The sequence below is a fragment of the Microtus pennsylvanicus genome, chromosome 6 (genome assembly GCF_037038515.1).
Source record: "Microtus pennsylvanicus isolate mMicPen1 chromosome 6, mMicPen1.hap1, whole genome shotgun sequence".
In the NCBI taxonomy this organism is placed as follows: Eukaryota; Metazoa; Chordata; class Mammalia; order Rodentia; family Cricetidae; genus Microtus; species Microtus pennsylvanicus.
Window position 1 is genome coordinate 16,030,240 of NC_134584.1, and position 26,011 is coordinate 16,056,250.

The following is a 26,011-nucleotide window of genomic DNA, read 5'->3' on the forward strand; positions in this document are numbered from 1 at the left end:
CAAAAAAAAAAAAATTTGTTTGTAAGTTATTGAGTTGCTGATTGAAGTTTGATGAATCTGTGAGTCTCTGCATTTTTCAGAAAACCTTTTAGGAACATAAATTCTGCTTGTTGACCTTTGAAATATAAACGTGTATTTGTTTTCTTCTTCCCTCTTTCAGCTTGAAAGCTTATGCTGTTTGACAGGCATCCATTCAATCTTTAAACATTCTTTATGATTATTGTGTGGTAATAGTATTTGTCTTCAGTAGAAATATAATGCAGTCACTGTTTAGGGGTACACAATGACACCTCATAGCATTAGCAGATCCATCCAAAGGATGTACACCACAGGGAAAGTTTAATCTTGGGATTAGTGTTTTCCATTTTCTCGAGTGTCAGTTCTCAAAAATTCCCGGGAATCTCTCTCAGCATTTGAAGTAGTTAAAATAGCACAGCTGTAATATTGTCATAGATGTGGTAGATACAAATGTGAGAAAGATCTGTTCCTTGCTTTAAAAATATCCCAAAATTATACTTAAAAAAGATTTCTGATTCAGGCAGTGGAGCAAATATTAGTCTCAGCAGGTGGTGCTAGGAAAGGCTTTTTAACAAACACATATATTTTAGACCAATTATGAGGGACTGGGGTGTAGTAGATGAAACAGAAAGGAAAAGGCAGGGCAAAGTGAGTGTTACTCAGATGCTCAGAGCTGTGAGCTGTGTTTGAAGCAGTATTTCAGAATGACTGAGCAGAGGGAAGTACATTTGTGCCCTTCCTGAAATGAGGGGAGGGAAGTGAGAAGCAGACACATGGCAGAGGATATTGTGGTCTGAGGTTAGAGATTAGGTGGGACAGTTAAACTTAGGGTAATCACTAAGCACTGGATAAAGGGCCTCGAGCATTCCATGCAGTAGCAGACCCTGGTCACTAGCATCTTCCTGCCTTTTCCCTGGGATCCAAAGGTATTAGTAATTATTTCTTTACCTAATAATATCTCTCAGAGCTATATGTTTCTATCAGTTTGTCAACTTAGCACTTCTGTATTTGTGATCTCATAGATATTGGCTCCTCTTTTGAGTACTTACTGTGTGCAAGATATTGGTGCAAACATAAAAGTATAACCAGGCAGAAATGGCTTATCTTTTCTTAGTCTGTACAAGTAGCTATGTAGTCTCAGTAATATTTTTTACATGCTTTATTTATATCTTTCCTTTAAGAGACAATAAAAATATATAAAAACCAATAACAAAATCAATTATATTATTTTCATAGATGTATATATATATGCAGGATGTGAATATACGAATGAAGGTGTGATCACCAATTCTTAATCATACCCACTGTTACTTAATCCAACCCATATTTACATTCAAATTTTGGAGCTCTTAGAATTCGTAGGACAGTTGGGAACTACAATCCCTTTTCAACAATGGTATTCTAAGTCAATTTGTTGTTTTGCCTCCTTCGTTAATGTTTCTCCCATGTATTTCTTATGTGGAAAAATCAAAGGATTTATATTTCCTCTTCTTTCTGTTTTTCATTTCTGGATTTCTTTTTTTCTTACAGTGTTCTATACTCAATCTAGGAAAATCTCTGGGTGACCACTAAATACACCCATGACACTTTTTTTTAAAATAGTGTGCATGTTTATTCATTAGACATTGTTCAATGTATGTATCAAATTTCTGTTTGCCTGAGAAGTACAATTTATCTGAAAGTAAATAGACAACAAAACAGCAAAATACCTCTGTATTTTGAGGTCAGAGTGTAGGCAGAGGTTGCTCATTCATTTTCCTGGCTGCCCAAACCTGAAATAATCACACAGAAACTATATTAATTACAATACTAGTTGACCAATAGCTTAAACATATTTCTAGCTAGCTATTATGTCTTAAATTAACCAATTTCTATTATTCTGTGCATTACCACGAGGCTCTTGGTTTATTGGCAAGGTTTCAGGGTGTCTGTCTCTTTTGGTGGCTGCATGGTGTATCTCTGACTTTGCCTTCTCCCAGTATTCAGTTTAGTTTTCCCACCTAGCTCTATTCTGCCTTGCTACAGACCAAAGTAGCTTCAGTGGTAATAAAACATATTCCAAGCATACAGAGTGGAATCGCACAGAGTTTTTTTTTTTTTATTTTTGGTTTTTGTCAAGACAGGGTTTCCCTGTGTAGACCCAGCTATCCTAGAATTTCCTAAAACATACTCTCTTAACTAGGCTAGCCTTGAACTCCCAGAGACCATGAGTTCACCACCTGCCTCTACCTTGTAAGATTAATGTGTGTGTGCTACCACTGCCTTGCAAGAGCTTTTCTTTTATAGCCTTTAAAAACAGCTTCGCTGCCAATGGAATGTTGATACAACCAATATTGTCCTTCACTTTGTACTCATATTCTCTGAAAATGTCCATTGTACTTTGACTTTCAAGGGAACATACTCCTCTTTCATGTCATTTTAAGGCTCACTGTTGATGTTCTTTTGGCAAGTCCTTCCTGTATAAAGTTGGTTTCAGCTATCACCTTGACACAAATCTGGAGTCACCTGGGAAGATGAAAGATCAGTGAAGAATTGTCCAGCACCAAATGGCCGGCGACAGTGTCTTGGTTGCTAATAGATGAGGGAGGGGGCAGCATGCTGTTGGAAGTGCTATCCCTAGGCAGGGCCGGGGCTGTGTAAGAAATGTAGTGAAACAAGCTCGAGGGAGCAGGCCAGTAAGCATTCCTTAGTACTTTGTGTTTCAAGCTGTTGCCTTGCCCTTGTGTCTCCTCTCGATGATGGACTATAACCTCTAATCTGAAATAAACCCCTTCTTACTCAGGTTGCTTTTGGTCATGTTGTTTGTCAAAGCAACGCAAACCAAACTACAGCATAGTGTACTCGGACAACCCTCCATTCTCACATTCAGCTATTTTCTTTCTACTCCAGCAGGCCACGCTTCTTTCCTACCATCTCATTTTGATATTCATAGCAAAAATGCCCTACCATGTTTCACTACCACAGTCTGTGTGACCAGGGCTTTTGCACTGTCCCTTAGAGCCCAGTGGGCTCATCAGTAGATGCACAGCTGGATCCTTTGCCTCCCCGCCTCCCAGCATCTGTTAGTTGCTAGTAGTCAGCAGTAATTGGCAGGGCCCTGGTAGTCTCTCCATCATTCACAGCTGACTATTGAGCATGCCTCCCTTCTGCAGTTCCTGTTCAAGTGAGTGCAGGTGCTGTGAGCTCAGGATCACGTTGACTGAGTTGGACGAAGGTAGCCTTTTAAATCTTTTCCCTGTTATCTGACTCATACATTCTTTCCAACCTCTCTTTTGCAGTGTTCCCTAAGCCTTAAACTTCTGTATAAATATCTTCTATAGGGCTGAGTCCTTATTTTTAGCATCTTGTGCAACCATGTATCTGCTTCTGCATTCACTTCCATTCACTGTTTTACTGGCTGGTGTTGAGAATAGACTTTCTGTGTGGGTATCAACATGGATAGTAGGAAGTTAGTTTGAGGTTGTGACATAAACTAAGGAGCAATAGTAAGTTCCCACATTGGTCCCAAGACATCCTCGGTAATAGATATGTGACTGGGTTTCTGTGCTAGCAATGTATTCCTTCTTGCGGAATGACCCTGTTGGCCACTATTACAACAATTCGCCCATTTTTCCTTGCAGGTTGGTATTGTAGTTCATAGGATTTGCAGTTGGGGAAGATCTTTGGCACCTTTGTTCCTTCAGCAGCCTGCACAGTAGCATCCAGCACCATGAAAGCTGGCCACCAGGAAGGAAGATTTCTGTTCCTGCTTATTTTTCTTCTATATTTTGTTCGCCTGAAGAAGATAGTTTTCTTCATCTCCAGCAGGAACTAAATTTATTTGCTGCTTATTGGATCAATAATCTTCACGATTTTTTTTCCATCGTAGGGAACAACCTGATGTGAAATGAGAAAAGTTTAATTGCAAATTGCTTGTATAAAATATTCTATATTTCCTCTGACAAATTCTCTTTAAATATTCTTCTTTATTCTTTGAAACTTTCATACATGGATGCAATGCTCCTTAATCATATTACCCGTGCTCTTCCACACCAACTTCCTTAAAGTCCCTCCAACACACCTGCTTTCCAACTTCATGTCTTATTGATACCCTTTCCTTCCTCCCTCCCTCCTTCCCTCCCTCTCTTGGTTTCTTCCTTCTTTCTTTATTTCCATTTTTTTCTTTTAAATATAATCCACTAGTATAATTAGTGCTGTTCATATGTTCATGGGTGTGAGGACAAACACTGCTGCCTGGGTAACCTGACAACCCCCATACACCCAAGAGAATTCTATCTATCATCTATTTATTTTTGTTTGGTGGTTATTTTCTTGAGACAAGGTTTCTCTGTGTAGCTCTGGCTGTCCTGCAACTCTCTTTATAGACCAGACTGACCTCGAACCAAGAGATCTGCTTGTCTCTGTCTCCTGATTGCTTGGATTAAAGTTGTGTGTCACCACCATCCAGCTGGCCCTCTTGCTTTCATAGAAAGCTATTTTATCTGCCAAGTTGTCTCCCTAACATCAATATCTGATTTTTTTGGCATATTAACAGTGCTATGTAAATTTCATTTATTTATTTATTTTTAACTTTTTAAATTGATTTTATTGAGCTATACATTTTTCTCTGCTCCCCTCCCTGCCTCTCCCATGGTCCCCATGCTCCCAATTTACACAGGATATCTTGTCTTTTATTCCATTTCATGTAGATTAGATCCATGTATGTCTATCTTGGCGCCCTCATTGTTGTCTAGATTCTCTGGGATTGTGATTTGTAGGCTTTTTTTTTTGCTTTATGTTAAAAAACAACTTATGAGTGAGTACATATAATAATTGTCTTTCTGGGTCTGGGTTACCTCACTTGATATGATGTTTTCTAGCTCTGTCCATTTCCATGCAAATTTCAACTTATGCTGAAGAGGATGTAGGGTAAAGGAAACACTCCACCATTGCTGGTGGGAGTGCAAACTGGTACTGTCCCTTTGGATAGCAGTATGGAAATTTCTCAGAAAATTAGGAAACAACCTTCCTCAAGACCCAGCAATACCACTCTTGGGTATGTACCCAAAGGATGCTCAATTATATCACAAGGACATGTGCTCAACTATGTTCATAACATCTGATTTTTAAACGTTGTGGTGGTTACAGCAACATTCAATGATTTCTCTGTTTTGTTAATATTTAATAAGCACTACTTAAGAAAGAAAGAACAGATCAGTCTGGAAAGGTGACAAAATCACTCCATTGATGAACATATAGTATTCAGGCTTTTATGTGAGAGAAGGCAGAGCCCAAGGGAGCTCAAGATTCCTGCTCACTGTGTCTTAGCTCAGTTGCCCAGGGCTTGGACTTTACTCAGGTTCTTTAATAAAGCTTTTCATACAAAAGAAGTTTTATATGAATTTAGTGAACCTTGATAGCCAGCTTTTTTTCCCTAATGTATAGAATGTCTGAGCACAAATTACAGGTTGAATAAAACCCACAATTAGACACTACATTTCAGTCTGGCTCTGTATGTAAGGAAGTGGTTGTGCATAACATTTTCCCTCAATTGGAGGAGCTGCTAGTGTATCTTTTTTTAGTTAGCTTGTATCTTTCTCAGTACCAAGGGTTATAGGAAAAAATGAAGGTATTTGCTACACACGCAGTTGAAATCTAATCATAGAATTATTTGTGTTCTCATAGAAGCCCCAGGAAACCTTCAGCAAGAACGTATGGCCCATGCACAGCAAACCAGATGGTTTCTCAGCACTGAGAGGAGAAAGTGGGCACAAGATTTCACCACTAAGGAAGAAGCTATCTCTAATTGACAACAACTTGCAGAGGAAAAATTAGTGTTCTTTCATGGACTCACTGGGTATACAAAACCACACTTAAGGCCCCATGCCCAACAGCAGAAGGCCAACACAAAATGAACTCAGTAGTGGATTTGGAGATTGATTTTTTTTCTGTCTCATATTGCTTGTTTGGGCATTTTTAATGTTTTCCTTCTACTGGTCTTTTGCTTGTAGATTATGGTTTCTAATTTTGTGTATTTATGGGTAGTGTGTGTGTGTGTGTAAGAGTGTGTGTGTGTGCATGTACATCTTTGTGTATTGTATGTATGTGTGTATGTACATGTGTGTATGTGTATGAGTCTGTGTGTGCATGTGTGTTTGTCTGTGTGTATGAGTGTGTGTATGTGCATGTGTGTAAGTGTATATGTGTATGAGTGTGCTTGAGTGTATGATAAATGTGTGTGTATTTCTCATGCTTTTTCCTTGCTATTTCTTTTTGATTTTTAAAGTTTTTGCCTGTTTATTGTTTTAGTTTTTGCCTGTTTGTTTTTGAAAAGAAAGAAAGAAGACTCCCAGAATTGGATGTATGGGGAGTTGGGGAAGATAAAGCCAAAACTGGGGAACATAGTGATTCTCCTAAGAAAATGGAATATGAAAGGAACAGGGAGTCTCTGGGTATAATGTAAGTAGGAACAATTTATTAGAGGAAAATGATCTTAGGTCAGTGAGACTTTGACCCCTAGTCAATCAGATCTATCAATATATTGAAAGACAGAATGTGTCCAATGGGTGGGCTGATTGAGAAGCTAGACAAGTGTAAGAAGGGGAGACATGTAGGCCTTTGCGCTGTTCAATTAAGACTTATATGGAAGAGCTGATGATCTCAGCATGGCTGAAGCTTATAACGTCAGGCAGGTCACGGCTGTCATTATCCCAATCAGCCTTTAATGCATATCGCCCATCTTCTATGGCACACACTTCACAGTATTTTCTCACACAGTATATATTTATTACCCGTAAACACTCAAAAGTGTAGACAGTAGTATTACCACATTTCTTACACAAGAAAGTTAAAACTGAAGGAAGTCAAGCTGCTTGTCTAGAATTTACAACTAGTAAATGTGGGTGGCGATACTTGGACTTCTTTTCTTTCTCTTCTTCTTATCTTTTTTTTTTTTTTGAGACAAGGTTTCTCTGTGTAGCCCTGGCTGTCCTGAAACTTGCCCTTAGGCCAGGCTGGCCTCTAGCTCAGACATCCTCTGGCCTCTGCCTCAGGAGTGCTGGGATTAAAGGTGTGCAGCACCACTGCCCAGCTTGATGCTAGCACCTAATCTTGGGAGTTTCCATAATACAGTATCAGTTATGAGCATTTGCAGGGACAAAACACAATTATTTCCTTAGTTTTGCAAGCAGCTGATCAGAAGCTTGTGGCCAGTTTAGTAGTACAACGGAGAGCTGGACTCTTTGGAGGGGAGTAGCTCTGCATGATCTACTCCAACGAAGAATGCAGAGGCGTGGTGTCTTTTTCTGTTGTATCTCTAGGACCAACTGTGTCTCAAGGGAACCCTGGTCTCATTTATTGGATTCTCTCTGTTTAGATAATATAACACACACATGCCTGCAATCCATGTTTATCGTGACACTGTTCACAATAGTCAAGTTATGGAGCTTGATGCCTAGATGCCCATCAGCAGAGGAAAGCAGACAGGAAATGTGGTGCCAAAAGATACTTGTAAAGAAGAATGAAACGATACCATTCTCAAGAGAGTGGGTGCAACTGGGTATAATCATGATTAAGAAGAGAACACAGATTCAAAAAGGCAGCTACTGTGTGTTTTCTGTATAATGATGAAAAACGCGGAGTTCAAGAAGAGCATAAAGTAGAAAGCGGACAATACAGAAAGCAGAAGGACACTGAAGAGTCGTAGAGGGGGTGGAAGGCCAGAGGGAAGAAGAATAATATCAAAGTGAAAAATACCCTGCATGAAAATTCCATAATAAAACTCATTATTTTGTACAATGAATATATTAATAAAAATGGAAATGAATAGAGAAGCATGATATTATTCTTCACCTTCTTGAACATGGTTGACCTATATTCATTATCTGTAGTATTTCTGAATAGGAAACACATTTATTCTTTTTGGCTGATTTGTCTATTTAATCATTTATTTCTATCAGTGTAGACTCATGGATATTTGTTTTGCATTTTGGGTTATACTCAAGTATATTTTATTTATTTGGATGCTCGTTTTTTCCCAATTGCTTTGACAGTTAAGGGCTTTGTTTAGTTGGCTCGTATCTTTCAACATCTCCATTACGTTTGTTTCTTCTTTACTCTCTAAGCTTTTGGGCTTTCGTTTGAGAATCAGCTATATCACCAAAGACGATTGGTGTTACCCAGTGGAGACTATTAGAGATGAGACCCTTGGTGTCAGGTGTGTGACTCTTAGTTTAAATAGCAGACAATGCTTAAAGGTAAGATACTGGATACCCTTGGAGCTGTAGAGGTCACTGAGAAGGGTCTTCAAGGGGCTCAAGGGCTTTTGATTTATTTCATCATATCAGTCCTAGCTGCATGGTTTTCTTCATTCAATGACAATTCCTGTGCCAGAACACATATGATATACATACTTTATGAAGTTCTGCCATATTTCATTTCTTTCCCCAAGAAAATAAAGGAAAAACAAACATTCTGTAATCATCCTCACTGAGTGTGAGGTGGACGAGCTCTGAGGTCTGAATCTTTGATTTCAAATAATAAACCAGCCATTCAGAACTGCCATCAAGAAGCCACCTAGAAGTTTAATTTATAAAATGAGGGTGAGGCTATTTCCTATCTGAGACAACCACTGTGAGCTGTGGATGTACCCTCCTGAGATACACATGTGCACACAAGGCCAGTTGGTTCTCACTATTGAGAGTTTCTGTATTGGTCAGTTTTCCTATTTGTTCAGGTTTATTGTAGAAATCAATACTCACGTCACTTTCACAGTCACTATGGACAGGCACTGGTGGTGAACACTGGAAACGGCCTGTTGTGTCTGCTCCAGGTGGAGTTCTAACACTCTTCCCAACGTTCACAGTGCAAGCATCTGTCCCCTTCTCAATATGCTTAGTTGTATTTTTCTGGCTCTGATTTTCCTGTCTTCTTAAGAGTGGTGGTAAAGCCTTGTGTAGTGTTTCCAAATGCATGATGTGGATGATGTGCCTTTTACAGAGAAAACATATGGTAGATAAGCAGGAAGACACAAATTGCAGTGTGGTTGAGTTTAATGTTAAGGAGTCAGTTCTCTTTTATTAGATCAGAAACACACATAAAACAAGGTTATTAATTGATTGGTTGATGCAAACTGAACCTAATTATGAATTCTTATAGAATCTATGACCCAGTAGGTAGTCATTTAGTGTTTGTGATTACAAACAACAACAATCATCGTCATCATCATGTATATGCATATATGCATATCTATGTGTGTTTGCTTATGTAGATACAGATAGGAGAATAGCACCTATAGGTACAATACAACAATCAGCAAGTGTGTTAGTCATCAGCTACTAAGTAGCTTAGTAGAATTATATTTGAGTCCACAATCACATCCAAGAAAGGTGATGATTGATTTTTTGGCTATAACTAAAACTTTCCACCATAGTATGGAAAGTGAAGCAGTATACAGAGCAGCTCCAATCTTACAGAATTTAACATATCGCAAAAAGTTCTCAGTTTCTGCTCTGCACAGCATCAAGGGTTTGGCACCTACTATTTAGTATGTACTCAACATGTCTTAAAATATCTAGAAATTGTAAGTAGAAAATGCATGTTTGATGAAGTAGGACAAAATTCTAAGTTGCTATTATATTCTACTAAAATAGATGAGTATGCAAGCAAGCACAGATATGGTATTTCTTTAAGACTTGTCCTGAAGTAATATTAATATCTATTATGTTGTTATTAGATTCAAGTCAATCTGTGTGAGACTGCTATTTTTCTTCATTGAAGTAACATATCCATTCTGAAACAATGCCAACTAAATATGAAATCAGACTGTACCAGTTATCTGGAGCCAAGAAAAAGCACAAGGGGTTTCCAGTGCCCATTATGGAATATTGAACGTATTTGGTGTCAGTGTGGTTGAGGAGCTGGCCACTATTAAAAGCTCTCTAGATATTTTCAGTCTGCTTCCTGGGCTTGAAAAACATCTCTCAGCCAAATGCAAAGGGCTGAAGAACTTGGAGATCATATATACTCTGAGCTATTAAAAAAAAAAAACCAAAGCATCCCATCTGGCTGTCTTTCATGGGATGTCTGTAAAGCCCTCCTGTGAATTCTCTAAGGAGAATCAAGAACCTTGTTTTAGAAACCCAGAAGGAGTCAACAGGTGGGGGAGAAGCTTGCTCAGGCTGAACCAGATTTCCTCGTGTATAAATGGATTCAATTATTTCTACAACTCCCTCTCATGCCTAAGATACAACAATTGAGTAAAGAAACATGATATTCTTATTGTTGAACAGTAGTAACCTTATCAGTTACTTATCAGAATCAAAGGACTAGTGGCATGACCACGCCATGTGCAACTAATGGCAGTTCTCACGTGGGGCACTGAATAGCTAGGGAAAGCTCTGTATTGGTGTTAACAAAACACAAGGGTGGTGAGTACTTGTGTGGAGATTGCAATGTGTGTTGCTCAGCTCTGCCTACAAAATAAATTTGCACCAAGCTGGGGAGTTGGCAAACAGCCTTTGGTGCCTCCGTCTTCCAATTCTGTATAACGTTTATGCTCCGGCTGCACTTCTGGACTCTTTTTCCATGCATGGAGCATGTCTGAGACATGAGCACCATGTCCTTCCTGCAGAAAGCGGTGTCTTCCTTTGCGCCAGAGCTTGCCATCAGCTGGTTCAAAGTTCTCAGAGTTGGCTTCACGCTGAGGCGCTCCCTGATGTTTCCCCTGTCTTCTCACCCGCATCGGAACTTCACAGCTTGAAAGTTTGTCCCTAGCGCATGCCTGCCTCTTCCTTTACTGCATCCTTCTCCCGTTTCTTGAATATTAATTCCATCTACGTGTCTGCATTGAGGAAATAAGAAGATGCTGTGCATTGATGAAAGGCTCTACTTACTCCATGAGACCCATGTAGAAGGTGGCACGAGTTTCCTATTTTTTTAATTTTTAATTTTTATTGCTTTATAAATAATACCATTCAAAATTTCTACCTCCTCCCCTCCTCCCCATTCCCTCCCACTCCCCAATTTGCCCCTCCAGTCCTAAGAGAGGGCAGGGTACCCTGCCCTGTGGGAAGTCCAAGGTCCTCCCCCTCCATCCAGGTCTAGAAAGGTGAACATCCAAACAGACTAGGCTCCCACAAAGTCAGTCCATGCAGTAGAATCACAACCCAGTGCCATTATCAATGGCTTCTCAGTCAGCCCTCATTGTCAGCCACATTCAGAGAGTCTGGTTTGATCACATGCTAGTTCAGTCCCAGTACAGCTGGCCTTGGTGAGCTCCCATTAGATCAGTCACACTGTCTCAGTGGGTGGACCAACCCCTTGCGGTCCTGACTTTCTTGCTCATCTTCTTCCTCCTCCTGCTCTTCAACTGAACCTTGGGAGTTCAGTCCAATGCTTCTATGCGGGTCTCTGTCTCTGTCTCCATCCATTGCCAGAGGAAGGTTCTATGGTGATATTCAAGATATTCATCATTGTGGCTATGGGACAAGGCCAGCCTATAGTTTGCGATCCTAGAGAAGCTAAATAATAAGGTGAACCCAAAGAAAAACATATATAGATCTTCTGGAAATTGAAAGCAGACAAGATCACCAGGCGAAAGTTGGGAGCATGGGGGTGGGGTTGGGGGAAGAGGAGAGAGGGCGAGAGAAGGGAGAAGGGGAGGATTGGGGAGAGCTTGGGGGAGTGGGATGGTTGAGATGGAAGAAGGGCAGATATGGGAGCAGGGAAGTAGATATCTTAATTAAGGGAGTCATTTTAGGGTTGGCAAGAGACTTGGCTCTAGAGGGGTTCTCAGGTATCCACAGGGATGTCCCCAGCTAGGTCCTTGGGCAGTAGAGGAATTTCCTATTCTTAGCCCTGGTCCCTGGGTACTTCCTTTCTACATGGACTTGTCAGAAGTATATCAAGTATGACCAATACAGATGGGCCTCTCTTTATTAGATACCACCCAACAGGGCCAGATATCTCAATCGAACACAGGTTACCAGTGGAAGATGATCACTCCGTCTGGAACATTGACCCATTTGGGGTGAGGATTATTAGGTTCTTAAAAACAACCTATAGTTGGCTCTGAGTTTACCACTGAGTGCAAAGTCAGTGTCAGAAGAAAAAGGGAAAGGTGGGGGCATCGTGACCATGCTGTTTCCTTTGCATCTTCCGCTGGATGTCTGGGGATAGCTTGGATTCCCTTTTTCTCCTCCATATACCCCATACTCATGTGTCCAGTCCTCTGAATGGAGTCATAGGAAGGCATGAGTCAGGAGTTAGAAGTTCAGATCCCAGCTCCTGAGCCTTACGAAAATTTACAAAGCCCCTCAGCTCAATCCCCTCTTACCCCCCCCCCCCCATGTGCTGTGTACAGCTAGCCCTGGTGACCCAAAAGGCAGTGCGTAACAGCTCTGCTGTTCTCTGTATCCACAGATTGATCAAACTGAAGACTATCTGGTTAAGCCAGGTATGGTGGTGCACACCTTTAATTCCAGCACTTAGGAGGCAGAGCCAGGCTGGTCTCTGAGTCTACAGAGTTAGTTCTAGCACAGCAGGGCTACCCAGGGAAACCCTGCCTCAAAACCCAAATTAAATAAATACGTAAATAAAAAAGAAGAACCTCATGTGCAGAATGTGCCAATTCCAAAGTGTATCTCAAGTGTGAGCCTTTTTTATAGCTCTGGCTAGCCATCTTTGCAACTTAGGCTCTTTCTAAAGGAAAGTATTTCCTCAGTGTCTTATTTAAAATCCCATTTACCTATAAGGCTTAAAGCATTTCCACAGACCAAAACCCAAAGCAAAGCAAAACAAAATAAATAAGCACATAGTTCTTTGCTTAATGCAAGGCTTGGTTTGTATGGAAAAGAAAACTCACTATTCACCATCCAAGTTCACAAAGGTAGATTACCTATAGATGAAATGACTGTACTAAGCCAGAGCTTTTCTAAAATCATGGTAAGTATATGTACTTTCATCGTTTATATTTTCATCAAATATTAGCTACTGAGTGGGATATTACCCCAAAAATATTAGCAAACTATTATTTAGAGAAAATATTGTCTCACGTTGATTCTTTCCTGAACTCTAAGCACTGAAGCCTTCCCAAACGGAAACTAGGCCACAGGAAAAAGCAGCATAGGAAGGGCAGTCACCGGGAGCAGAGTGGGTACAAGCCGGCTCATTGTTCAAGAGGAATGAGCACAATTATCTGACAGCTACGGTCAGCTCCTCTAAGACACCCCCTTCCTCTTTGCAGATTGGAGAGGACGTGCTAATATTCTCTGCTTCTAATTTCTTTGTCAACCTTTAGCAGCTGGTGAAAAGAAAAGAAAAAAAACACACTTAGGTTTGGCATTTGCATTATTATGCCCCCCCAAATGCACTGAGAGCTGACAGATGGAGAACCAGCTGTAACCACACGGGACAGGGGTCTCAGGGGGAACCCCACACAAAGCGGTGCTGAGCACTGCTGGCTGCTAAAGCTGCTGCATCTCCGAATCCCCAGCGTGGTTCTCTGTAGCCAGGACCACGCACACTCAGGAGTGAGACCTTGATCGTTTTGTCTCAAACTGGGAGTGCTAATGTGCCCTGGTTCCCTGAGGGTAGCTAAGAGGCTTTTCACAATCATCGACTTTTCCACGTGCCTGCTCAGCAGCCGCCCTGTGAAGAGGCAAAGTTGGCGACAGGGAAGGGTTGGATACTGCTATGCTGCCGTCTCGTCCTCAGGAGGGGTGTATAGCATCCTTTTCGTAGAAGTATGTCCTTAGGAAAGCCTTCAGGAATAGGTTCAGGGGTGTCATCTTCAGGAATAGGTACCAGCAACGGGAGGCCTTTTCTGCACAGCTCAAGCAATCCAATTGAATGGACAACTGCATTAATTTCATAGCCCGGTGGCTCTCGAAGCCTGGCCATTGAACAACAGCAGCTTCACCAACTGGTAGTTTATAAGGAATGCACCATCCCCATTGCACCTCAGAGCCCTGAGTGGAGTCTCTCAGAGCAAGTCCATAAATCTATGTCTTAGCAAGTTCTCTCCAGATGATTCCAAAGCAGGCTGAAGTTGTGAGCCACTATCTCATGCCTAATAATCATGCTCCTATAACAAAGCGGTATTTTAAGTTTATTATATCAAAACTAGGATTTTTCATATACTTTACACAAGCAGAGTGTTTCATGTTACACATGTGCAAACACACCTAAAATAGGGGGAGTGGTTTAAAATCACTGAGCCAGTGGAATGACAAGCAAAGAAAGAGAACACAAGTTTCCCAGTCTGCTTCACTGCACTGAGATATACAAGCAACATTCCCACATCTAGATACTACAGAGGAGAGTGGCATTCTGGTCGCTTGAGGTAGATACCATGTCTGAACAGAGAGGAGCCCTTGTATCTCAGTGGTGTAGTTTGAATGAGAAATGACCCACAGGCTCTCGTGTTAGAATAACAAGGTTCCCACTTGTTGGTGCTATCCGGGGAGGTTGGCGTGACTGTTAGAATGTAGAGCCTTGTTGGAGGAAGTCCATCATTAGGATATAGCTTTAAGAGTTCACAGCCTCATCTTATTATTATTATTATTTTTTGGCCCTTTCTGCTTCCTGTGTGCTAATGAAATGTGATCAGCCAAATTCCTGCTCTGGCCACCTGCTGGCATGCCTTCTCCGTTGTTACAGACTCTCCCTATGGAACTGTCAGTCCAAATAAACTCTTCTATGACTTGCTTCTGGTCATGGTTCTGTATCAGGACAATACAAAGTAACTAGTATGCTTGATGTATTCACTTCCCACAGAAGCCCCAACTTCTTAGATCCAAGAATTGTATGAAATTCAAGTAGGGTATAGCTGTCTTAGGCAGAGGCTAAAGCCTAGGACACCACAAGCCAGTGGCTTTCAACCTTTCTATTGCTTTGACCCTTAACACAACTCCTCATATTATGGTGACCCCCAACTACAAAATTATTTTATTGCTACTTCATAACTATAATTTTGCTACCATTATGAAGTGTAGCGTAGGCACCTATGTTTTCTGATGGTCCTAGGTGACCCTTGTGAAAGGATCCTTTGACCCCTAAGGGAGTTGTGACCCACAGGTTGAGAACAGCTGCAATAACCTAAGTACAGTTTCCACTAAACCCACTGTGATGATACACATGACTGTGTCTTGCAGCAGCTCATTCTCCCTCCACATAGAGAGAACAAGGACATAAGGTCATTTCACTTCTATTACAAAAAGTGAAGTAAAAATGAGCTTGTGTGTGTGTTTAATTATACAACTAACATGTCGTAATCACATTATGAATAATGTGATTTTTCTACTTGAGAACTGAATCATTTTTAGATTAGAGACTATATCAAAGCCCCTTTTCAAATGACGTGTGGGTAGAATTGTTATAAGTGTGTAAGGTATAACAAAATCAACAATAAAACCAACAGAAGCCAATTACATAGGGTTGATACTGTCAATGGCCCTAAAGTTGGAGAAAGCTTCAACACTGTGGTGCTCAGAGCTCAGCTTCCCTAATATGCCATAGACACTGACCTCAAGTCATGTACTAGAGTTAAAACTTAAACAACCCAGGTATTTATGTGAAGGAATAATAGCCAGCATATGACAGAGATTGCTTCACATATAGGCTTATGATAGCACATGATTTATGTTAAATGGAATTAGTATGTATTTAATGTTTTTTGTCATGCTAAAGCACTTCAGCAGATGAGACTTGTTGAAGTAAATCTTTATAGTGTCAATTTCAAATATACACCTGGGTGTTAGGGTTACTCACAATACCAAAGGTGAGAAGATCTTTTTTCTTAGGTTTCAGAACCAGTGGGTTTCCTTCACTGTGATGATAGCACACTCTTCACAGTGGCCAACTTATGGGATCAGCCTAGATATCCATGAACATATGAATTGATGAAGTATATGTATATATGCAATGGAACTGGATTAAGTCATGAAGGGCGAAATCACATCATTGTAGGAAAGTGGATGGAACTAGCGATCACTAGGTTGAGTGAAATAAGTCAAACTCCAAAAGATAAATGCCATATGCCCTTTCTCTATAGAGAAGATAGATTCAAAATAAGGTACAAGAAAAATAATAATCTATGTGGTGTGGCTGTTGAGGAAAGGCTGTTTTGTTTGAGGAGAGTAATGGGAAGGTAATGTATGGTGTATTGGAAATTGTCACACCACGGTTTGTGTTCACTGAGAATTGGGTTGCCCCCCTCATTTCAAACTCAAGTACCTCAGAGTGTCCTCTTTTAGAGTCTTTGTTTGGGGATGAACTAGTCCCCCCTTCCCAGTCGGTGACAAGAAAGGAAGATAGCATCAAAATAATCTGAGAGTCAAAATGCTGTGTCCTTGAGAACAGTTAGAAGGTAAACTGTTTCCAACAGATGTTTATTCTATGATACGAAATGCCTACAGGTAGAAAGAGAAGCAGGGAGCTCTTCTCTACCCTGAACTCTTGAGTTCTTGCTGGGAACTGTAGCCTGACAGTTTCATCAGAACTTCCTCTTTCTCTTTCTTCTGGACAACTAAGTGCCCAGTGTAATGGCGCCTCCTTTCTGCTGCTGTTCTTTCTTTTGGAAAAGCCACTCAAAGGCACACTGCTCTGCCCAGTTGATTGCCTGGTTGGGTGTCCCCAGCTAGTTTTCTCTGGATGTTTATAAGACCCATTTGGGTGATGTTATCTTTGTTGGTTCTCTCAATTGTGCCACTTGGATGTGTGAAGTGCTCCATTTGATATATATATATATATATATATATATATATATATATATATATATGTAACTGGTATTTGTTGTTTACTCTTTTACTTTTCCTTCATATATATTTAATAGCCCAACTCACTCAAAACCCAAAGACATCACTATCATAAATCATTCTCTGGACCCTACAGACCAGTGAAGAAGGCAAGAGAGAGAAATGGAGTGAATAAGACCACGTACATGATATACATGGCTGAACATGCCATAAAGAATTCATAGAAACTTTTTGGCTCCATTTGGATCATTTGATAGAACTTTACATTTTTAAGCTTATATAAGTTATAAATGTATTTTTATTTAATTCTTAACATTTCTGTACTCTTAAGATAATTGAAAGAACTTTTTAAAATAAAAATTTCAATTACAATTTTAATGTATTCTTTCTTTAAGAGGTTTAGAAAGTGTGGTAGTTTGACTAGGAATGGCCCCTATAGACTCATTTGTTTGAATACTTGGCCCACAGGGAGTGGCCTTTTTAGGAAGTGTGGCCTTGTTGGAGGAAGTTCGTCACTGTAGAGATGGATGGATTTTAGGTCTTATATGTTCAAGCTAGACCAAGTGCGACAGTCTCTTTCTGCAGTATGTGTATGATGTAGAACTCTCAGCTCCTTCTCCAGCACTATGCTTGCATGACATGATGTCCTGCCATGGTGATAATAGACTAAACCTCTGAAACTGTTAAGCTAGCCCCAATTAAATGTTTACTTTATAAGAGTTGCCATGGTCATGGCATTGCTGCACAGTAATAAAAACCCTAACTAAGATAGAAGTGATAAATTTCTTTTTAGTGAACATATTTTATTTTTATTTATTTTTTGAAAATAGATTTTGTTGTTTTTAAAACAATGTGTTCTAATTAAAGTTTTCCTTCTTCCAACTCCTCCCAGATATTCTCTACTTCCCCACCTACCCAAATTCACACCCTTTCTTCCTTTCTTTCTCTCATTATGATGTAAGCACTCATTGAAACAATAATTATAATTATAATAATGATAAAGATGATAATAATAATAATAGATAAAATATTAACAAACAAACCAGAAAAGAACGAACAAACAGAAGAAAAAGAGTCAAAGAAAAAACTCAAGAAACACACATAGATGGAGAGACACATCCAGAAATCCCTTTGCCAAGGTTTCTCTCTACAAACTGACATCAAGACTCTGTTGCTAAAGAGAACACCTAAACAACTCATTGAACATGGAGAAGTCGAGCTGGTGCCTACACAGAACCTCTAACCATATTGATTAATGTTCAAGGTACTGGAAAGTACTCTACATGTTACCCAAAACAAAACAAAACAAAACAAAACAAAACAAAAAACCCAACACCAACCCAACTACAAACCTTTTAATCTACAATGGTGACTTACTTGTAAGATGTACTAACTAGTAGCACAACGTTTGTGGAACTAACCAACCAACCAACCAACCAACCAACCAACCAACCAACCAGCCAACCAGTATCTGATTGGTTATTACCTTATAGAGACTTTGTGTCTATATTATGCTTTCTGGTTTTGTGTTTTCATGAAAAAATTTTAAGATACTTAAAATTATATTTTTCTGGTAAACAATTCAGAATCAAAAATATTTATTAAATGCCATTTATTATTTAAATGTTTGTTAATATTTAAATACATATTTTTAAAAAATTGTCTGTGTGTGTATGGGTATATGCATGAGTACAAGATCCTGCAGAGTCCAGAGAGGGCATTGGTTGCCCTGCAGCTGGAGTTCCAGGTAAGTTGCCTGACATGGGTGCTGGGAATCTGACTTGGCTTTTCTGTAAGAGTGGGGAGAACTTTTAACTGTTGAGCCACCTCTCCAGCTCCTTAAAGATTTTTTCTTTTTTTTTCTTTCGTTTCCTTTCCTTTCATTTCGTTTCCTTTCCTTTGGTTTCCTTTCCTTTCCTTTTATCTGCATTCTTTTTTGGAGTTAAGAATTTATTACTTTGATAAACATTAGAAATGATATTTATTTGGATTTCGATTTGGATACTTCATTTTACCCTTTTATTCCCTGATGTCACAGTTGACAAGGTCTTTTAAACTTCACATGTGCACATGGGCAAGCATTTGGGCACAGATGGGAACGCTCACATCTCTGCTTTGCATTTTGTCTATGCTAGTGAAACTCCTTTGTATCCCTTTGGAAATTGTGTCAGAGATATAGATTCATATTAAGAACTGGGTGCAGAGGAGAAATCCCCAATTTCACAATGGATTACACCTCTAAGGAACTGTGCCGCAGTATTTTTTGATGGAAATGTTCTAATAGTTATGGTGCTAAAAGAGGAAATTCTAATGCACTAGGTTCTCACCGAACAAATAATTCTTGAGTTCCTCCTCCGGTTAAACATGACCCAGGCAACCGGAGATACACGAGTGAATCAAATGAGCAAAGACAGAAGATAAGCAATAAACATAATGTGTGAGCAATCCAAATGTGATCCTAGTGAGACTCAGTTCTGTGGAGAAAGGAAACAGCAAGATTGGGAAGCAGAGGAGTAAGAGAAATTTAAATAGAAAGCCTGCTTCTTAGCAGTTCTGGGAAGCAATTCAGCCCCAAATGCCCATGAATCATCTGTTATTTAGATATAGCAGTGACTTGGAGGAATAATGGCCTATGAGAAATTTTTAGGTGTGTTGTTTCTTTTTCCTGATAAAGATGTCTGTTATCTATTAAAAAGGCTCAGTTGTTAAATAAATATATGCCCCATGATTTAGAGCAGTTTGCCTTAAAGCTGCTTTTCTGCTGTTGCAAGAGATACAGACATTCAGGGTACCTTAAATTTGAGTTTTGTGGTTTACCTGGGCTAGCAATAGACAGTCTGATCCTCTTCCGTGATATTGGGTGTTCATTAAGCTGCAGCCCCCATTTAGCCACCCAACCATGAGGAAAACAGTATGTTTTCTATAACTGGCTGTATTGCTAAGCTGTGATGTTCAGTATCTCCAACCTAAGATACTTTCGATTTATTATGAGTGTAATGAGATGTAATCTGTGTATAAGTCAAAGAGCATCTGAAATGCAAACAGGGAATATCTCAAGCCTCTCCCAATAGTTTTGGTTGACGATCTCACTTACAGTGGTGGTGGTGGTGGTGGTGGTGGTGGTGAGGAAGCAACTAGGCTGAAATGTCCCTACCTGCTGACAGAAAGCCTCCTGAGGTTTGTTTCCCTGAGACTTTGCTGGGATTGCGGCTGCTACACAAGACTGTGATTAGCTTGAATGTTAGTCATGATTTGTTGGCACGAGCAGATGGATTTCTGAGTGCCCAGAGTGAGTACTGCAGCTCAGCCTCTGCCAGGCAAATTATGCCTCCGTGTCTGCTCCAGCAAGGTTCTGTTCCTGTCGGGCTGTGTTATCAGTTCAGGAAGGATTGGTCTGCTTCTGTGTATCCTCTCAGTCAATGGCTTCTCCATTCCTGACCTACAGGATTTATTATATGTCCTTTAAAATACAAGCTAGACTGATCTGTCTTCTAGGGAACATTTGCTGAGCTTCTGCCTGCTGTTGTGACGTCAGAAGGCTAAATGCAGACATGGAAAGTACCAGCAGCTCTCCACAAATGCTTTACAGATGGCATGAAGTGCAGACATAGAGGAGGAAGCAGCACAGGGTGGCTCTATGCACAACTCAGCATCTCTTGGGGTGCTCAATTGTATCCTCCTTATTTTACCTGGCTCCTCACGACCCTGGGTCTCCACGGGACAGTTAGTTATTCCTGGGGTATTAGTAGCCATGGCAGAGAATGAGACAATGTCAATAACTGGAAAATACTTCTCTTGACAGTGAATTACAGAGCTGTTCTAGTCTACACGTGTTAATTAGAGAACAGAGAATTCATTTTTTTCTTAGTGACCAAGAAGAGGGGGCGAATGAGGAAGGGAGGGAGTGACAAAGGGAGGAAGAAAGGAGGGAGGGAAGGATGGAGGGAGAGAGAGAGAGAGGGAGAAAGAGAGAGAGAGAGAGGGAGGGAGGGAGGGAGAGAGAGAGAGAGAGAGAGAGAGAGAGAGAGAGAGAGAGAGAGAGGGAGGGAGAGAGAGAGAGAGAAAGAGAGAGAGAAGAGAGACTACAGCAAGATCCAGAATTCTTGGGGCAAAGACATCAAGGCTTTAGCAGTCCGTCAATGGAGTGACAGATCATGAAGTTCTTATTCTTTGATCTCCAGGCATATCCATTTATCATCACTTGTGTTGTAGGCAGCAAGAAATGTAATGTTGGTTTCCCATTTTAGTCGGTTTTCCCTTCTTGGCATTTCATGTCGTGGTGCGTTATGGTATGCTTGGATTTAAAGAGCATACCTCAAGCGAACACTTACCTTCTACCTGTGCAATATGCTCTTGATTTTTGTTTAATTAAAACTTTCATGAATGTTGATGGTTCATATGCAAGTGTGTTTATTGATGACCATTTTTGTCTTCGAAAATTGAGTTATGAATCTTGACCATATTGTCTTAAAAAAAAACCAAGTGACCAATGGTCAGGTTAAATCACCCTTCTGTTTGCAATATAAATATGTAGGACATGTTGAAAATTACATGTACTGAGCTGACGCAGAGTTGTTGGGAACGCTATAAGAAGTGTGTGTGCAGAATACTGCAGAACACAATGCCAACAAATGTGGAATGTTTTTTACATTCATTTGCAGACCACTATCAAGAGAAAGCCTATTGAGAACAAGTTGATCATGGAGCTCTTGTATGGGACAAGATGGGTAGCATTGGGTTCTGGATTAGGTTCTCTGTCTTAAAGACAAACTAAAGACAGAGATGTGTGTGTGTGGAGATATTCTACATAGGCATATGTAGACTTGTGTAGGGTTGGTGCATCCCTGAGTTTTCAGGCTGTTGTAGTTGTCCCCCCCCCCCCCCGCCCTGCTTTTCGTAGTGGCCATTTTCCTGCCTGGGTGAGTTTTGTGTTCAAGTGTAATATTAGTCTATCATTGTATTACAAAAGTGTGAATTCTACAGGCAACCTGAAGTCGTGCAATTGGAATGGTGCTACTTACAGAGTTGGTTTGGCAAAGTCAGCTTTCGTCTGCAATTGATGCTTTTAGACAAGGTTCCACGGTGGGAACTGTCGAGAACTGCCTAATCGCACAGTTGCCCACAAAGGGATCAAGGGAAAGTCATTTGGCAAGGTGATTTCTTTTTTTACAAAAAGGATGTGATAGAATCCAAACTGGGCTAATGAACATACTTGCCAAAATGCCCGCCATCTTTTATCCTTGACTTAGGTAGTGACCGCATCTATTCCCATTGGTGTGAGCTTGACATCACAATCTGATGTGATTGGCTAATAGGGACAAATGAGGAGGGGAAGGCTCACGATATAATGGCCCTCATCCCTTAACAGGAAAAACAAAAACATTTTCCTCAGCGCTCAAGATGACAGCTGATTGGTATTTCTTTGGCAGTTTAAAATATAAGGCAATGGCAATTTCTTTCACATTCATTTCTAGGGACATTATGAATTTTCAGTAATTAGTAAACTATGACATTTTCACATCAGTAGCATTTAAGAATGGTGGAGGATATCATTGGTGTTTTTTTATTTTGCCATTCTGACAGGTGTAAGATGGTATCTTGAAGTTGTCTTGATTTGCATTTCCCTAATCGCTAAGGAAGTTGAGCATTCCCTTAAGTGTCTTTTGGCCATTTGAAGTTCTTCTGTTGAGAATTCTCTGTTCAGCTCAATGCCCCATTTTATAATTGGGTTGATTAGCCTTTTACAGTCTAGTTTCTTGAGATCTTTATATATTTTGGAGATCAGACCTTTGTCAGTTGCGGGATTGGTGAAGATCTTCTCCCAGTTAGTGGGTTGCCTTTGTGTCTTAGCGACAGTGTCCTTTGCTTTACAGAAGCTTCTCAGTCTCAGGAGGTCCCATTTATTCAATGAGGTCCTTAATGTCTGTGCTGCTGGGGTTATACGTAAAAAGTGGTCTCCTGTGCCCATGTGTTGTAGAGTACTTCCCACTTTCTCTTCTATCAGGTTCAGTGTGTTCTGACTGATATTGAGGTCTTTAATCCATTTGGACTTGAGTTTTGTGCATGGTGATAGATATGGATCTATTTTCATTCTTCTACAGGTTGACATCCAGTTTTGCCAGCACAATTTGTTGAAGATGCTCTCTTTTTTCCATTGTATACTTTTAGCTCCTTTATTGAAAATCAGGTGTTCATAGGTTTGTGGGTTAATGTCAGGGTCTTCTATTCGATTCCATTGGTCGACTTCTCTGTTTTTATGCCAATACCAAGCTGTTTTCAATACTGTAGCTCTGTAGTAGAGTTTGAAGTCAGGGGTACACTCATCCATTGCTGGTGGGAATGCAAACTTGTGCAACCACTTTGGAAAGCAGTATGGCGGTTTCTCAGGAAATTCGGGATCAACTTACCCCTGGACCCAGCAATACCACTCTTGGGAATATACCCAAGAGAGGCCTTATCATACAACAAAAGTATATGCTCTACGATGTTCATAGCAGCATTGTTTGTAATAGCCAGAACCTGGAAACAACCTAGATGCCCTTCAATGGAAGAATGGATGAAGAAAGTATGGAATATATACATATTAGAGTACTACTCAGCAGTAAAAAACAAGGACTTCTTGAATTTTGCATGCAAATGGATGGAAATAGAAAACACTATCCTGAGTGAGGTAAGCCAGACCCAAAAAGAGGAACATGGGATGTACTCACTCATATTTGGTTTCTAGCCATAAACCAAGGACATTGAGCCTATAATTAGGGATCCTAGAGAAGCTAAATAAGGAGAACCCAAAGAAAAACATATAGGCATCCTCCTGAATATTAACCTTCAGCAAGTGATGAAAGGAGACAGAGACAGAGACCCACATTGGAGCACAGGACAGAAATCTCAAGGTCCAAATCAGGAGCAGAAGGAGAGAGAGCACGAGCAAGGAACTCAGGACCAAAAGGGGTGCACCCACACACTGAGACAATGGGGATGTTCTACTGGGAACTCACCAAAACCAGCTGGCCTGGGTCTGGAAAAGCCTGGGATAAAACCAGACTCTCTGAACATAGCGGACAATGAGGACTACTGAGAACTCAAGAACAATGGCAGTGGGTTTCTGATCCTACTGCACACACTGGCTTTGTGGAAGCCTAGGCAGTTTGGATGCTCAACTTACTAGACCTGGATGGAGGTGGGGGTTCCTTGGACTTCCCACAGGACAGGGAACCCTGATTGCTTTTCGGGCTGGGGGGGGGGACTTAATTGGGGGAGGGGGAGGGAAATGGGAGGCGGTGGCGGGGAAGAGACAGAAATCTTTAATAAATAAATAAATTAAAAAAAAAAAGAATGGTGGAGGAGATTTGAATCCTCAGTTACCAGTTTTCTGAATGAATCTTCAGGGTTTCAGGTAAGTGGGAACAGAACCCTCTACAATCAGGGAGAGTGAGGAATCGTATACATTCCAAAGATGAAAGTCTGTGACCACAAATGCAATGAGGACAGCCAGTTGAGAAGTAGTTTTTATTTCTTAGCAGATGCTAACTTGTTTAACAAGTTAGAATGTCTAAGAATTGAAAGCTATCTTTGAATGAATAGCGTTGTCATTTTAACTCAGGCTGGGGACTTCATAGGTGTGACACTTTGCAAGAGTTGCTTAGTTCCTCCCAGACTCAGTTTCCACCTGTGAAATGTGACAGGAGGCTAAGGCTGTGGCCAAGGTTACACAAGTGATTATATTCAAGGAACCCAAGCATCGCCAACACCTGCTCCTCAGGGGAGTGGGGGCAGCTCTTGTTTAAACATTCAGAGAAAGTGTCAGCAAAGCAAGGAAGTCTCCACAGGAACGGAAATCAGTGCCAGGCCAGAACAAACACAATGCGTTGGAAGTCATCTGTTGGCCTGTGTCGTGGCATTTGTGCAATTATTATGGTAATCGAGTGACTGGGAACAAAGGGTGTTAGGCGGGGTGACTGGAGGCTTCGCTTTCAGGGCAGCCCAGGCCTCACTTTGATTTAAAGAGGGACATTGAGATGTGTTAATGCAAAATAATACTGATCTGTAATAATTGGCTTCAAATGTTACATATGCATTGAGACAGACGTGCAGTAAATCTGCATTAGCTAATCCATTTCTAGGCGCAGCCTCTGCTACTGCTCTTCCCGCCATGCTTGCTGTGATTTGTTACACCTGGCATACACTCATGCCCCAGAGGCCTCTGTCTGATACCTGGGGCTCCTTCTAGGGGTGCAAGACTTCCTCCGAGTTCCTACCTTTTATCTTTGCTCTCTCTCAGTTTTTTTAATTATCATACTTTTATTTTCATCCATTACCCCATCAAATCTGAACCTTGCCAGAGCAGTTACAGGTATTTCTGATACCAACTAAGAGACAGAACTGCAGAAATGACCAGCTTCACGAGGGCATCTCTTCTGGAATAAGAGCTGGAGCTGGCATTTCTAAATGTTAGCGTCCCTGCATACGCCTTTGCTGGGTTTACTCGTGGTTTCCAGTACATGCAGAACTCAGAGCTTTATTTGCATTGCGATTCTTTCTTGTAGGCTACAAATATAGGAGTGGTCATTGGATCTCAGCTTGCTAGGCCCTCTTGCCCCCACTCCCAAGGTAGCCATGAGCTGTTGCTCTGGGTTTAGGCTTTCTTTATTGATCTTTGGAAAAGCAATTGGAGATACCAATAGCCACATTTATCACAAAGGGAGTAAGGGCTTACTATGCTGAAAAAAAGAATGGGACTGACCTTAGAAGTCATGCCTGGTCATTATGCCTAGATGGAGAACCATTGCAGGCACCGAGGAGCAGCGTGCACTGCAGCGGGCTGAGCTCTCACCCTGCAGGGCAGTCGGGCTGGTACCAGTGGATCACATATATGCCTGAGCAGAATAGTAGGGGGGAAATGAAGCAGCTGCCAAAGGACCGCAGATGAGGACACACTGCTCATGAAGACACACCAACTTATTTTTTTTCCAAATTTTAATATTTATTAAGACTACAGTGACTTCTCAGACACTGTCACTGTGACAAGGGAAGATTATGATGGCAACAACATTAAGAGAGCTTTTCACCAAGGATTTGGGAGACTGGATCCATGCAGGATTCCAGCTGCTGCCTAGGGATGTGAGCTTCGGTTTGCTGAGTTTGATAGCAGACATCTGGAATGAGTGAACGGCTAGACAATGATGCTGTGCCCAGAAATGGAAATGCATACGAAGAGGTCGTCAGACTCCATTGTGTGGTTATTTTTACTCTGTTTATAC

At 40.8% G+C, this 26,011-nt stretch overlaps 1 long non-coding RNA gene across 1 annotated transcript in view; it reads left to right on the forward strand.

The window, feature by feature from the left end:
• Positions 1 to 7,701, forward strand: part of LOC142852772 (uncharacterized) — a 58,579-nt gene extending 50,878 nt beyond the window's left edge. Inside the window, exon 3 of the long non-coding RNA XR_012910988.1 lies at positions 5,683 to 7,701. This is a non-coding gene — a long non-coding RNA (uncharacterized LOC142852772). The remainder of the gene's footprint in view (positions 1 to 5,682) is intronic.
• Positions 7,702 to 26,011: the final 18,310 nt, after the last annotated feature.